This window comes from Stenella coeruleoalba (assembly GCF_951394435.1).
Source record: "Stenella coeruleoalba genome assembly, chromosome: 2".
NCBI classification, from domain to species: domain Eukaryota; kingdom Metazoa; phylum Chordata; class Mammalia; order Artiodactyla; family Delphinidae; genus Stenella; species Stenella coeruleoalba.
Window position 1 is genome coordinate 173,983,870 of NC_137147.1, and position 15,808 is coordinate 173,999,677.

The window sequence follows — 15,808 nt, forward strand, 5'->3', positions numbered from 1 at the left end:
ACACACCTGGCCCACATGTACTTCATTCAGCTCTCCAACAGGTACTTCAAATTCCTCAGACAGGACGAATGATCTTCCCACCAGCACTGCTGCCCATCCTGTGTCTCTCTTCTCAGCTAATGGTCCTACCATCTGTCCAGTCACCCAGGCAGAAATTCTTAATACTCTTCAATAACTTCTTTTTCTCACCTGTCATATCTAGTCATCCTGAAATTCTGTCCACTCCACCTGTATAAAACCTCCCAAATGTATCTCCTTTTTTTCTGACAGAGTCCAATATATGGCTTCTTTTGAAGCTGAGATGGAGGTTCCCTATATGTCTGATTTCAAGATTACTGGGAAGGGCCCAACCCCCAAAAAAATTCCTCCCTGAAATGGTGGATCCCTGAAATTCCTCTAACAGACAAGGTTTTTATTACAGAATTAGAAATCATCTTAAATGCAAAAGGCTCTGGAAAGGTGACATCTTATATTGAAAACACACGAAAGTGTCACTGCTGTATCATACAGCCTTCCAGTGGGAAAGTTGATGTGACACACAGAGAGTAAGGGTGTAAATTGGAGGGTGAGGGATAAGAGCAGGGAAGAAAATGTGCAGGGGGCAGAGAGTAGTCACTGGGGCGACATTTCATGAACATACAGACAAAGAAACTATGCTTGACCAACCAAGGCAGAATCAACTAAAATATACTTTTGCACTGAAAGGTAAATTTAAAAACTCACAAAGATGGGAGCCAAGGTAGATAGGAAATTGTTTTATAAAAAGATTCACAGACACTCTTCTCCTGTTTCTACAATAAACAGAATGGAGCAGTTTCCCATTATTGGGTCTTGTTACAATAAGACCCAATGAATGTGAAAGTTCTAAATTTATGTGAGATCTCTGAAATTACTGCAGTGGGAAATACTGCCGAAGCACTTCTAAGTTCACAAATAGATCTTCCTCTTGGAGTTTTCACAGCCAGCTCTTCGAAACTTGGCCACCTTTGCCGTAATATTCCATGAAAATCCAGTCGTCAAGAAATGTATTTTGGCTGGGACTTTTTCCAGCTCCCTGGGGTCGGATCAAATTAATTTAGGTGAGAATTTCTTTATGTGAATTCCACACTGGAATAACTACTATATATTCCATTCCTAACTCATTTTCCTTCCTTAGTTCCCAGTGGAACCAGAAAGAGAAATTAATGAGGTCAAGAATAACAATGGGGTAACAGGCTGTAAATTGTTTTTTCTAGGTTTCTTTTTTATTATTTTTCTTTAAACAATTGCCAAGACTGGAATCAAAGATAAAGAGAAGGCACAACAGTTTTGCTCTGGTTTTGTGTCATTCAGATTTTAAAATTTTTTTTGTTTTTTTTTTCTTTTTTACAAATACAAATTAAACATGAAAAAACTCTACTTCAGAAAGACTCTAACAGGGCTTCCCTGGTGGCGCAGTGGTTGAGAGTCCGCCTGCCGATGCAGGGGACACGGGTTCGTGCCCCGGTCCGGGAAGATCCCACATGCCACGGAGCGGCTGGGCCCGTGAGCCATGGCTGCTGAGCCTGCGCGTCCGGAGCCTGTGCTCCACAACGGGATAGGCCACAACAGTGAGAGGCCCACATACCGCAAAAAAAAACAAAACAAAAAACAAAAAAAAAGAATCTAACAGTTCAGGAAAAGCTTATCAGTTGCATACTAGACATTTAAAACCTATCTCACAATTTAAATTTCAGTGGTAAAAACAGTAGGTTTTGGAACTGTTTTGTGATCATGTATCCAAAGAAAAGCTCCACTAGCACTCCTTTTATTCAGGTTTTAAACATACCAGAGAGAATCTAAACTGTCAATTTTTCCAACAGCAAATTTTCCACACCAGAAGGTAGTCATGACTCTCAAAGAAGAGACAATTTGGGGTTTTCCTGCCTTCAAAATATTTATCAAATCCTGTTAATTCTCACAGTCTTTTGAAACATGTAGAAAATAAGTAAGAAATATTCCAGCCTTCCCTGGTGGTGCAGCGGTTAAGAATCCACCTGCCAATGCAGGGGACACGGGTTCGAGCCCTGGTCCGGGAAGATCCCACATGCTGCAGAGCAGCTAGGCCTGGGGGCTACAACTACTGAGCCTGCGCTCTAGGGCCCGCAAGCCACAGCTACTGAGCCCATGCACCACAACTAGTGAAGCCTGCACGCCTACAGCCCATGCTCCACAACAAGAGAAGCCACTGCAATGAGAAGCCCGTCAACACAACTAGAGAAAGCCCACACACAGCAATGAAGACTCAACACAGCCAAAAATAAATAAATAAAATAAATAAAATTTTTAAAAAAAGAAATATTCCAATGAATGAAACATACCAAATGTCAGTAATAAGCAAGACACATTCCTTTGGGGAAACTGTTAAAAAAAAAAATCCAGTCTGTATATGCAAATAAAGCAAGGAAATGCAGTCTTTTTTTTTTCCTTCTTCTTTAAAAATCCATTTCTCCTAAAATATCATTCCACAAAATTGGAAGTGAAGGACTAAAATGGGGTGAGGGGGGAGGAAGGAGCACACACCATTAACACAAAAAGTAAAACTGTACAAACTTAAGCAGTTTATGATAGACTAGGATCAGATTCCAAGATACCAAAAGTTGGCTGAAGAAATTCACCATTCTGTGGGAGCTAGGGTTTGTACTGCTGCCTGAAGATCGGTGAAGAGCAATTCACTGTCTCGGAGCACTGCCCCGGAGCATTGCCCCTTCCCACTCCAAATCCTGGGTTTTGCACCATGCCTCCGCGGGGGGGCGCCTCTCATCCCACCACCCAACCCGCCTTGAGGGCCTCTAGGTCCCTGCAGGCGGTTATCTCGGCGGTCCCCTTCCTGGGCGGCTCCAGTCTTCTTTTCTTCCACATTCAGGCAGACCTCACCTCTGAACATGATGGGCCTGTTGCGAAGCACCTTCTGAACAGGCTCAGAATCATCAAACAAAACGAACCCAAATTGGGTAATTTCCCACCACTGTTAATATGCAGCTCCACCACATTCCCATAATTTTGAAAAAAATCTTTAAGTTCTACTCCACCTCATGAGGCAGGTTGCCAATAAAGAGCTGGTGGCCGTCAGGGTGTCTCACGGGGTTCAACATCACCTGCTCACCAGCCTCACGGACTGCTCTAGGTTCCCTCTGGGGAGGAACATTTATTCACTGTTCTCGCACCCTTTGATCCCTCTGAGGCCTCTGCGGTGGAATCTGAGATTCAGGCTTAGACTCTGGACGAGGCTGTGAAGCTGGTAGTTTAACAGCATGAGGTGGTATCCCAGTAACTGGAACAGCTCCACTGGGTGGAAGGCTCTTGCTGGTCACAGATGCCCAAGAAAAGCTTCTCAAGTCCTCCTGCACTGTCTGGGCTATGTCTGCAGGCGCTGGAGAAGAACTCTTCTGAGCATTCTTAGGAGTAGTTTCTTCCAATACACTCAGGCATTTCCTCTTGGACCACAGACGCAGGTTCTTGCTCCGGTTCTGGTTCAGGATCAGGCTCTGGTTCAGCAACAGGTTCTTCTAAATGTCCTTCTAAGTCATTGCTGACAGTTGGATCATAGAAAGTTCCAGAATCATCAGGTACCACCTCAGTGGTCTGCTGTCTTTCTTCAGGTTCCTCTGCTTCTTCTTCAGATCCTTCCTGAGGCTCAGTGACTAAGCCACCAAAGACCTCATCTTGGTATCTGAAGATATCATTGTGAACATAAAAATTATTTGCAGCAGAGCCCTCAGGAGCAAGGACAAAGGTCTCATGAATGTCCTCAAAGCCTGGTTGTTATTAGAGAGCAAGCCTATCACCTGGACCACCACACCGTCATTCAGAGTGGCATGAGTGTCGACATGACGGATCTTAGTGCGGCAATTCGTGAAGTTTTGTGACATCACTTTCCTATGGATTTCTTTCTGTCCATAGACCACATCTGCTGGCTTTCCATTTGAATCCAATCCCCCATGGACATAAGAAGTGTTCTTTCCATAAAATTTGTGTAGCATGTCTGCGGCCTGGTTCAGCAGTGTGTAATACTGTCTCACAAATTCTCACCTGACCAGCAGGGGACTAGGCTTCTCCATAACCATAGCTTTGGTCAATTCAACCTGCATGGCTGAGCGGGAGAGGAACGAGCTCTGCTCCACACACGGCAAAAAGCAAAAAACCCCTCACTCAACTGCATCAGCACCAGTTGCAAAACTTAAAGCTATATCAGCTGGAGAATTGAACCATGGACCTTAGAAAAGAAAGAGGTATGCTCCTGGCATCCAGTTGTGAAGATCGGAGGGGACCAGCCCCAGAGAAACCTGTATTACTGCTCATCAGGGCATTATGTCTATAAGTCTAATAACTGTCTATTGGTCTGTGACAAGAGAAATGGGAAATCTGTCCACAAAATCAGAAAAGGGGTAATGTAGTCTGGTGAGGGGAACACTGAGGTTTTGTGGGACAAAAGATCATGGGCAATCCAGCTAAGGTTTTGTATCCAGTTTTATAATAGTCTATTTGAAAGCCATATATGAATACATTTTCTCATGAAAACAGGGGACTTGTAACTTTTCAAATTGCAAAATCACTTCTGATAATTTAACTAGCCACGCCTTAAGTCAGGGTCTATAGAAGTACAATGGTTAATTTTATGTGTCAACTTGAATGGGCCATGGGGGACCCAGACATTTGGAAAAACATTATTCTGGGTATTTCCATAAAGGAGTTTTTGGATCAGTTTAAAATTTAATTTGATAAGGCTGAATAAAGCAGATTGTTCTCCCTAATGTGGGTGGGCCTCATCCAATCAGTTGAAGGCCTGAATAGAACTGGAGGCTGACTCTCCCCCAAATAAGAGGAAATTCTTCCTGTTTGGCTGCCTTGAGCTGGGACATCAGATTTTTTCCCGCCTTCAGGTTCAAACTGAAACATTGACTTCATGGGTCTCAAGCCTGCCAGCTTTTGGCCTGGGACCACAGCTTCAGCTCTCCATCACACCCAATCCTGCCTCTCAAGCTGGCCAGTGGCAGCCTCCATGATCATATGAGCCAATTTTTCATAATAAATCAATCATTCTCTCTCTTCCTCTCTCTCTCTCTCGATATATATATATATATATGTATTTCAAACTGTAAAATCAAAATAAAATTATATATAATACATAATTATATCATATAAATATAATCTATAATATAAATATATTATATAATATAATTATATATTAATATAGCATAATATATAATATCGATATATAAAGCATATAAAGTATAATATAATTATATAGTATAAATATAATATGATATATAACATATATAATAATATACAAAAATATATAAGATATATAAAATATATAGTCTGACACCCAGGCCTGTGCCCCCCCATTCCCCCATGCACCTCTGAGAAGTGAGACATCTCATTTTGGAAGAATAAGGGAGATGAGAAAAGGAGAAATCATGTCCTTCAACACTGACAGATGAATTATTTAATCAGAAGCAAGAAACTGTGTAGAAAGTGAGACACCGAGGCAATTTCTCACTCCTCAGGCACACAAAGAAGAGGATGGCAATGCTTTTCAGACCATGATGACGAAGAATTGTGGTGTCTCATTGTGATAATTTTCCCAAATCAATGGGCACCGGCTAATTAATACTTCAACAGAAAATTTTGCTCCAGGAACTGTTAACACTTTTAAAGTAAAACAAAGAAACAAGAATTTTTTTTAACATCTTTATTGGAGTATAATTGCTTTACAATGGTGTGTTAGTTTCTGCTGTATAACGAAGTGAATCAGCTATACATATACATATATCCCCATTTCTCCTCCCTGTCTCCCTCCCACCCTCCTTATCCCACCCCTCTAGGTGATCACAAAGCACCGAGCTGATCTCCCTGTGCTATGCGGCTGCTTCCCACTAGCTATCTATTTTACATTTGCTAGTATATATAAGTCCATGCCACTCTCTCACTTCGTCCCAGCTCACCTTTCCCTGTCCCCGTGTCCTCAAGTCCATTCTCTATGTCTGTGTCTTTGTTCCTGTCCTGCCCCTAGGTTCTTCAAAAGCATTTTTTTTTTAGATTCCATATATATGTGTTAGCATATGGTATTTGTTTTTCTCTTTCTGACTTACTTCACTCTGTATGACAGAGTCTAGGTCCATCCACCTCACTACAAATAACTCAATTCCGTTTCTTTTTATGGCTGAGTAATAGTCCATTGTATATACGTGCCACATCAAGAAACAAGAATTCAGTGTTCCTCCATGCTCTGCTTTGACTTGATGGAAAAGGTGGCAGGGAGTATGACAGCGTCTGTGTTCACACAATGGGAAGAAGCAGGAAGTAGCAGTATTATTGTGGTCTTCTTATTCAATGTTCACAGAGGACTGAAGATCACCTAAAAGATAAACACCCAGCTTCTCCCCAATGAGTTTACTGTTTCAAGGTCTAGAGCTGGGGGGCAAAGGAGAGGAAGGAAGTAGAGACCACATACACACGCACACACAAACACACACACACTTGCTCCGGCTTTTCTCAAAGCGGAGGCATTGTTCCTGGAACTCCAGATACTTGTCTGAGGCTGCTGCTAAATGGGCGACAGAGTAGCCCCCAATGCCAGAGCCTGGCTCTGACGGAAGCCTCACTCCTCATCCAGGGAGTTGCTGCAACACCAGGTATCAGTAAGAGGGAAGCGACCTATTAGAGGCATTTACACGCACTCGCCTGAGTCCCTGTTTCCAGTTCTTCGGGGTGTATACCTAGGAGTAGAATTGCTGGGTTATATGGTAATTCTGTTGAACTTTTTTTGAGGAAGCCATCCTCAGAATATTTGGAGCCAATCGGGAACTGAATCTAACTAAAGCTCAAACGAAGCCCAGACCCAGCTCAGCTACAGAGTAGATGACTGACACAGCCACTTCACCGCCGGCCCAACAGAAGAAGGGGCGTACGCTTTACTGGATAGCATGGTGATTTACTTCTGGTATTATTTTTGGTGGTTTTTTGTGTTGTTGTTATTTTGGTTTTCTGGGGGTGGGGGTGGGCGGGTGGGCTGCGCCACGCAGCCTGTGGGATCTTAGTTCCCTGACCAGGGATCGAACCCATGCCCTCAGCAGTGAAAGCGTGGAGTCCTAACCACTGGACCGCCAGGGAATTCCCTCGGTGTTGTTTTTGCAGCTCTACTGAGATATGATTTACATACCTTAAAATTCACCCATTGTAAGTGTACAATTCAATAATCTTTATGCTGAGAGAGTTGTGCAATCCTCACTACAAACCAGTTTTAGAATATTTTCCTCAATCCCCCAAAATTCCCGCGAGCTTGTTTGCAGTCCAAGCCACTCCCAGCCCCAGGCAACCACAAGTGTGCTTTCCGTCTATGCTTTCCTTTTCTAGGCATTTCATATATATGGAGTCATAGTATAGGTAGATCATAGTTTAGGTAGTCTTTGGATCTGGTATCCCAAGCGTGTATCTTTTTCTACCAGTAGCTCAGATATGCACAAATATGTTACATATCTTTACTTTCTGTGCACCCAGCCCTTGCCCTGTAGGAGTGTAGTGAAATCCACTCTTGAGCATCACTGAGGCCTTGAGTGGAGGCTCTCCTTCCCTGGGGTCATGGAAAAATCCAGGAGGGCTTTTGGCATCCACTGGAGTTAGGGCCATTTATTCCTCAGCCCGTTAAGTTGATCAGTCCATTGATGCTGGTATCCTCACCATCTACCGTAAAGCTTCTTCTAAGGAGAGGGCAGGTTGCTCTGTTATTTCCAGTGACAAGCCAGCATTCCAGAATCTGCAGAAGCTGTGAGAACAAGTCCCCAAGGTCCAATAGATGTCTCATATAGCTGTGTCACTCCAAGAGCTGGCCATGTGTCCTGCTGCTGCAGGGGCTGAGGCTTGAGTCCTTGATGCTCAGGAGATCGCCAACCTCCACCCCCTTCCCATTCGCCCAAATGCTGTGAAAGCCCCCCACCCCACCTGGGTTCTCAGCTCTCTCCCTCCAGGACATCTGGGGTAGATGATGATTGGGCTTTCTCAAGAGATAAGAAGAAAGGTTGGTCTTCCAAGAATCTTGCAAATACCCTTGTGATAGGAAACACAAAGGGATTAGCTGTATTCTCCAAACAAAGCGGGTGGGTAGGGAGGGGCACAGAAAGCACGACACAAATGAGTATCTCACTAAATAGCCTACCACGCTGCTTTGCATTAACCTACCGCAAAACCACATCAGTGAACAGCAGAGAGCATGTCATAATTTCAGTTTCCTTAGCTGCACTTAGATTCTATCTACTAATGGAAGTGTGAGAGAGGAAGGAGGCACCCCGCTGGACTATTCAGGCTAAGAAACAGAATTGGTTCTTTTTATTATTATTATTTTATTTTTTTATTTATTTTGGGCTGCATTGGGTCTTCGTTGCGGTGCGCAGGCTTCTCCCCGTGGTGGCTTCTCTTGTTGCGGAGCACAGGCTGGCCTGTGGGCTTCAGTAGTTGTGGCTCTCAGGCTCTAGAGCACGGGCTCAGTAGTCGTGGTGCACTGGCTTATGGGATCTTCCTGGACCAGGGCTTGAACCTGTGTCCCCTGCATTGGCAGGAGGACTCTTAACCACTGTGCCACCAGGGAAGTCCCCAGAGTTGGTTCTAACACTAGCAGTAAGAAGAGCAACTAACATTGTGCATCAGGCATTGTTCTGAGTGTTTTACATGTATTATCCCTTAATCATCACAGTGACCTTAGGCAGTAAGCTCTGTATTTCCAAATCCTTTATTTAAAGCCTTTGGCATGAACTCTATTTCAGAACTCAGAATGTTTTGGATTTCAGGAAGGTAATAAGGTGCATGTAATTTACATAATATAACTCCCCAAGAGGGTCTGAAACAGATCTCATGCAATCTAATTAAGGTGGCTTCAGTGAAACAAATAATCATATTAAGTGATGTAAATAAAGAATGTAAATAACTTTGCATCGGTTTGGGTCTGGTTCTGCCACCAAATGAACCGAGAAAGGCTTTGGATTCTCAGACCTTTGGAATTTTGGACCTGTATTAGAGGCCCCATTTTACAGATAAAGAGAATGAGGCTCATCGAGATTAGGTAACTTGTCCAAGGTCACACAGCTAAGAAGTGGTGGGAGTGCTCAACGTTTCAGGAGCAAGTGGGTCTGGAGAAAACGACCCTGACCACTTTCTCTACCAGAAGCTCACCCACCCTCAACCTTCTCACTCTACAGCTGGTGGCAGCCTTGTGTATGACGCCTCCCCCCACCCCTAACTATCCCACCCCATCCCATCCCATCCCTGCTCCGAGCTTCTCTAATACTCATTTAAGCTCTCCTTTAACATGGTTTAAAATACCGGAAGTGAGCCCGTAGAGTTGACTCGCCCCAGGCACCCCTAACAAGCCCAGGAGGGGCCCTCCAGAATTGGGTCTGGGGCACGTACTGACTTGCTAGCCCTCTTTGCCTTGAGCAGGGGGTTAGTCTCTGGGTGGTGTTAAGGGTCGGGCAGGAAGAGCTGGCCTGGAGCAGGCGGTCTAAATAGAGGAGTTGAATCCTTCAGGATACCAGGAGAGGGCGCGTCCCCCCTTTCCTATTTCGATTAGGGTTTTTTTTTTCCGTTTCCGTCTAACCAGCAAGCAGTTCGGGTGAGCAGCAACGTGCTTGGTATCCCGCTGATTTGAGCAGCGTCAGCCTCTTCATTCGTAAATCAAGCTTCTTCCCACGTGCGACGCGTCCTTCTTACTCTTCAGCACAAACCTGCTCCCAGACTCTCTCTCCCCCACCTCCTGGGACGCCGCCCAAATTTGTTTTATCTTACACGAGTGGCCTGTTACCCGGAGAACCGGCCGCACCGGCTTCGCCGAGACCTGGACCTCGCGATCAGACGCCTTGTGTGTCCTGTGTCTGCGTCCTTGCTTATCCCTCTTCGCGGTGCTTAGGATGCAAACTAGGGCGGCTCTCCCTCCTTCCTCGTCTTGTTTCCTCACTTTTCACGCTGTCTAGTCTGGAGGCAACCACCCTCCTCCGGTCCAGTAGATCAATACTTCTGCCTTCCAGGTACAGTCCAGGTCGATCTAGTAATCCCACCTGCCTGGAGCACCTGAAACCTCCGAGTGTCAACGGCTGGCCTGTTCCCCGGGAACAAGAGCCCCAGAAGCATCCGGCAGGCTTTGTGTTTTTAATTAAAGGTCTATTTCAAGGGCAAAATCGGGTGGAAAGCCGTGAGTGCTCAATTAACTCTATCTAAATGTAAGGCCTTTAACAGAGGTTGAGGTCTCGTCCCAAGGATGCCTGGGACCGTCGCCCTCTTTCGGTGGGGCGCAGCGGCCCCCGTGGCTCTGGACTGCTACAGGCACCCCCTGCGGCGAAGACCGACACCTCACACTCCATTTAATTAACAGTGTTTTAATTAACGCCGTCCGTCAGAGCAGTCACACTGGCTTAATGCGCAACCCGCATTAACCCGCGTCCGGGTCTGCACCCTGGGAGAACTGCGGGGCTAGCAGGGAGGCTGTGGGCTGGCCCACGAGACAGGCAGGGAAGAGAGTTGGGGCGGGGCCTGCGGGGGGAGCGGCCTGCCGAGGGGCGGGCGTTGGGGTGGGGCCTGCGGCGGGCGGGGCCCGGGAAATTCCCGGGCGGAGGTGAGGAGGCTGGCGCGACTGTCAGCTGAGCAGCGCTGGGTGGGGTCGCGAGGCCGCGCGTCCGCCAGAGGCTCCCCAGTCCCCGCCGCCGCCGCCGCCGCCCCCGGCCGGTCCCCTGGTCGGCGTCTGCATCCGGGTCCAGAGCCCTCTCCCAGCGGTAACGATGCCGAGGAGGCAGTGACCCCGAGGGAGGCCAGAACCCGGGCGGCGGGTGAGCCGGGGCAGGGGGCGGGTAGGGGCTCCCTCTCCGCCCTGGAAGCGGTTCCCGTAGCCGCCTTCCCTGCGACCCGGAGCCAGTAGGGACGTGGGTGGAGAGGGTGGGGCGTCCCCTCGGGTGGGTCGGCTGAGCTCGCTGGGAGGGTTTCCGGGCCCTGGCGATCCTGACCTGGTGCGGAAGGGCAGCGGGGGCGTCCAGCCCAAAACGCCCCTTCCCCGTTTTTTACCCTCCAGGCTGGCCGCAGGTGCCTTCCCCTGTAGGTCATGAAGGTGGTCTGAGGCTGACATCCTTCCGCAGGTTGGGAATGATTGTACAGCCAGTTCCTCATTATAAGGGAAGGGGTTAAGGACACACCTTTGGAAGACGTGCAAACTACTCTAGCTTTACGAGATGGCCCAGGACACTGAAGAACCGGTGACCGCTCTCTAAGGTGGCGGTATTACTGAACAGCTGAAAAGAATCTTCATAAACCGTTGTGTCTAGGAGGGCATGTATGTATGTATGTGTTTGTGTGTGTTTATAGATACATAGAGAATATGAATATGTGATGAGGCCGAGAACCCCAAAGGGATTGTTTCTATCGTGTAAGCTGCAAGCAATGAGCATCGCTAAGAGAAAATGTAACCCAGGTTCCGTCTAGCCTCCTTCCTCCACCAGGAAGACTGCTGTATGGAAATTATATGCCACAGCACTGCTTAAGGATGAAACGGAAAACCAAAACTTAAAACATCAAAAGCCTGGGATCTGGTTAAGCAAACGCACTGTTAACAGAAGAACCCCTCACCCTTGCTCTTTGCCGGAAGGAGAGAAGAGCTAGGGGGCCCTGGCCACCCCGCCCAGGATATGCCCAGTTTGGAGTGGGCTGGGGAGGTCCAGTAGCAGAGGCCAGTCCAGGGACTGCCCCGTAATGCCCTGGGCAAGACAAGTCGAAATGTAGCCTGTAGAGAGGACAGTAATTAGAGTCTTCCGGGTGATTGGCCAGTTCTTCTACTGGGCCAATTTTAGTTTTTCATTATAAAAGTAGTATTTTTTTTTTTTTGGTAACTGACCTCAAGTTGCATATTAATGTTATGGGTTCCAACTAAACTCTCCGAAAAAACAAAAACAAACATTCTTGAAAGGAATTGGTCACTGTTTTACCCTCCCATGGAATCCCCACCCTTAGGTAGGGGCACATGGGTATTCTCTTCTCCAAGCCTCACTTTTTCTGAATTTTATAGAGACTTGGACTGTGTGATATGTTCTTTGGAATCTATGGAATAGTAAATCCAAAGGAAAAGGAAGAAATTAAACTGTGTTTTGAAAATAAAATCTGTTTCACTGAGAAAGAAAAAAATTATATTGAAAGTTCTTGTTTTCACTTTGACCTATTATGTGGGTTGAGTAATAGAATATGTGTTATGAAATGACATCCAGATACCTTTGTAGTAGTGATATTTTAAAAGTGGTACTAATTTTCAAAATAAATTGAGTTCAAGAATCCGGAAATGAGTGCCACTGAACTGTAGAAAAACTCATAATACTAGTATGTCGGGTTTGTGTTTTACAAGTGTATGACTTTACCTCTTACACTATAGCTTCATTTCATTTCAGCAGACATTTCCTGAGAGCCTGCTCTCAGTGTGCCAGTCTGCAGGAAGAATAAAATAGAGACCTTGACTTAGGTTTGATGGGAACATAGACTGGCATGGTGTGATCACAGTACTTTACATAAAAGGACCAAGGGGGTGGAACACACAAAGCGCTGTTGGGTGCTCAGAGGAAAGAACAGGTCATTTTACACAGGACATCTGTTCGAGCTGGCATTGAACTGTCCAGTGGGAGTTTGCCAGGGTAAAAGCAGATCCAGGCATCTCGGGGAAGGGTAGAAGAGCAAAAGAAGGCCAAGAACTGTGAGCTCTTTAATGTGCCTCCGGCATGAGTGGCATTGGTGACAGGAGATGATACTCCTGGGTAAGTGGGGGCCAGTCTCTGAAAGGCCATGTTTGTCTTGCTCGGGAGCTGGAACTCTGTCTGTGTGGGAGGGGTTTAAGCAGGGGGATGCCCTGGTATTAGGAAAGAAACCATGGAGGTAGTGGGGCTGCAGTGGAAGGAGATGAGTCCAGCCATGGAGGAAGCTACGCAAATTCATTCAGCAAGTATTTGTTGAACCCCCATATATGTCGCGTAATGTTCTAGGTGCTAGGGACACGGCAGTGGACAAAACAGACGAAAGTCCCGTACTCTGTGGGCCAGACAAGACAAGAAGGGCCTGACCTAAGCTGGTGGGGATTGAGAGGAGGTGGGAGTGACAGGACTCGGTGACCCATTAGACTTGGGGGAAGAGCAAATAGGAAGAATCAAGCATAACTCTCAGGTTCCTGCCTTGGGTGATGAGGCTGTCTATTTCCATTTTCTGTATGTTTGCACTTACGAAAGTCAGAGTACCATTTCTGGCATAAAAGCTAAGTCTTCTTTTACCCCCTTAATAGGATATGTACTTTGAGTTCTTTTTCCGGGATGGTGATGAGTTTAGTTGATGCAATCTTGGAATGTTACTCAATCCCCTTGAAAACCCAAACCAGGATTTGCCAATAGCCAGCAATTGTCTCTGATCAGGAAATAGGTTTTCACTGTTTAAAACTAATGTATCCATGTGGGGATTGAACCTGTGAATACTTAATCAGCAGGTTCGGAGAATCAGCCACACCAGGGTAAGGACCTGGGTTTATTCTGTATTATTCTTGATGGTCCAACGACCAATGGAGAGAAGTCAGTGTAAGGCAGATTTCTGTTGGATACAAAACAGCTTTCTGGCAGTCAGAGCCATCCTGGAATAGAACGGGCAGTTGCCTGCTAAGGTCATGTGCTCATTTTTTCTGTCATTGAAGTCATTCGAGCCTGGTCTATATGACCATCTGCCATGGAAACCGGACAGGACATTCCTGCATTGAATAAGTTCGGCTGGGTCATTTTTAAGGCCAACTCAGAAACAAGATTTAAGCTCCTGCCTACGAAGTCAAGTCACTGCTGTAATTACTTGACCTCTGGAATTAAGAACAATAATTATAATCAGGAATTTGAATAGCAGATCCAGGAATAAAATCTAGGAGATTTTGCTTTTGATCTTCCACCTTCCAGGTGGTTCCTATTTTTCCTCATTGGTGAAATCTTGACAAATCCTGTGCGAAATTAATTCACCCTTCTGTAGTTAAAAATAAAACACCTTTGTTTAGAAATGATGCATTTCTGATCATTGGTTGGATTTTTATGAGAAATTCTGTTATTAGACAGAATCTTGGAGTAAATGGCTTAGTTCCTTCGTTCATAACCTTTGAGGATGTGTGCAAGGATTTATAATACATCCCTGCATTTTCTCAATTGAAAATATTTCAAGGTGATGCTAAACATTTAGAGAATTCAGCTTTCTCTACCTGGCATTCTACCAGTAGACATCTCATATACGCACTGTACTGTGATAGGTTGTAATGACGCCCCCCAAATATTCTAAAATCATAAAATGCACTTTGAGTCACCAAAAATCAATTAAATCGCTTTTGGTAAAATTTTGTTTATAAGTATTTATGTGCTTATGTTTGGCATTTATGTTAACTTCTTATATACTATGACATTTGAATTACCAAATAGTTTTCCTAACAATGCTGCGTAGCAAAGAGCTCACTATAATCGGGACGGGCGTATGTATTAGTGAGAGAGGGCAGCATGGCTATGAGGGTGCTGGGGTGTACGTGCTGGACAGTGCGGGTTGGACTGTGATCTTGCTAGAAGCTTAATACTTTTCATAGGGCTTTTGAGCTGAAAGCAGCTATAGTGATCATCATTTGCTAGGCAAGTCAGTAAATCATCACAGAGGTCAGATGAGTTCTCAAGGTCACGTGTCTGGTTAGTGGCACCCGGTTTATTTTTCTACCGTCTCCCTCAGCATAACCCTGTTTGTTTTTTTTTTCTCTCATGTCCTTATAAAATCTGGGCAACCAGAAAAAGTTGATAAGTAGAATCGGTTTTAACTGTTACAGTTGTGCCTCAAGTCTTGGTGGAGATATAACGGAAAGTCAAGGAGGAAAAATACCGGAAGGAACAGTCTCTCTTTTCTCCCCTCCCCCTTCCCTTCTCTCCCCTCCCCCTTCCCCTACTCTTCCCTCCCTCTGCTTTAGATACTTTAAAAACAAATCTGTTAAAGGTCTCCAAAGTATAGTCTAATCCTTGAATACCTGAGGAAATTTAATATTGACAAGTGAATGACACACGTTACAAGGATTTTATCTTTGTCAATTACTTAGAATTTTAGTATTCTTTGCAAAATAGATAGGAGCACTGTTATTTAGTAAAAACCCATTTTTATGAAATTTTAGCGCCAACATAGTACTATGCAAAAGTGAGTTTTATGGAAAGTCAGAAACTGGCTTTATCCAAATTATTTTATGCAAAATAATCCAAATTACTTTATTGGGGAAAACAAGAGCAGTCTATTCTGGTCACCTAATGCTAAGAGATAGCACACTTTAGCAGTGTACTTCTTTCTAAATGAATCAGGATATGCTTTCAAAAGGCTCAAAATGCTTTATCCGTGTTTTTCACTTCACAGACTTGCCGTCCTCATTAAAGAATTCCATGAGGATGCCTTTCCTGTGCCAGCTGCTCTAGAGGAATCACACAGGCCACAGTGCTGGGGGCCGGCTGTCCCCTCAGCAGCACTGTCTCTGATTTCCTACAGGTCCTTTATTTTATTTTTTAAACATCTTTATTGGAGTATAATTGCTTTACAGTGGTGTGTTAGTTTCTGCTGTATAACAAAGTGAATCAGCTACACATATACATATATCCCCATATCTCCTCCCTCTTGCGTCTCCCACCCTCCCAATCCCACCCCTCTAGGTGGTCACAAAGCACTGAGCTGATCTCCCTGTGCTATGCGGCTGCTTCCCACTGGCTATTTTACATTTGCTAGTATTTGTAAGTCCATGCCGCTC

At 45.3% G+C, this 15,808-nt stretch overlaps 1 protein-coding gene and 1 pseudogene across 6 annotated transcripts in view; one reads left to right on the forward strand and one right to left on the reverse strand.

Annotated features, from left to right (window-relative positions):
• Positions 1-2,649: 2,649 nt before the first annotated feature.
• Positions 2,650-4,085, reverse strand: LOC307182403 (ras GTPase-activating protein-binding protein 1-like; annotated as a pseudogene). The gene has a single exon. The product of its transcript is annotated as a ras GTPase-activating protein-binding protein 1-like (transcript).
• Positions 4,086-10,616: 6,531 nt separating this feature from the next.
• Positions 10,617-15,808, forward strand: part of OPTN (optineurin) — a 43,426-nt gene continuing 38,234 nt past the window's right edge. For 3 of the 5 annotated variants that reach the window (XR_013827331.1, XM_079914917.1, XM_079914919.1), the window contains exons 1-2: positions 10,703-10,832; positions 15,424-15,552. The gene's annotated coding sequence lies outside the window, so the exon portion shown is untranslated. Of the gene's footprint in view, positions 10,833-11,011; positions 11,330-15,423; positions 15,553-15,808 lie in introns of those variants that run through there. The other 2 variants (XM_079914918.1, XM_079914920.1) reach the window with 2 other exon arrangements.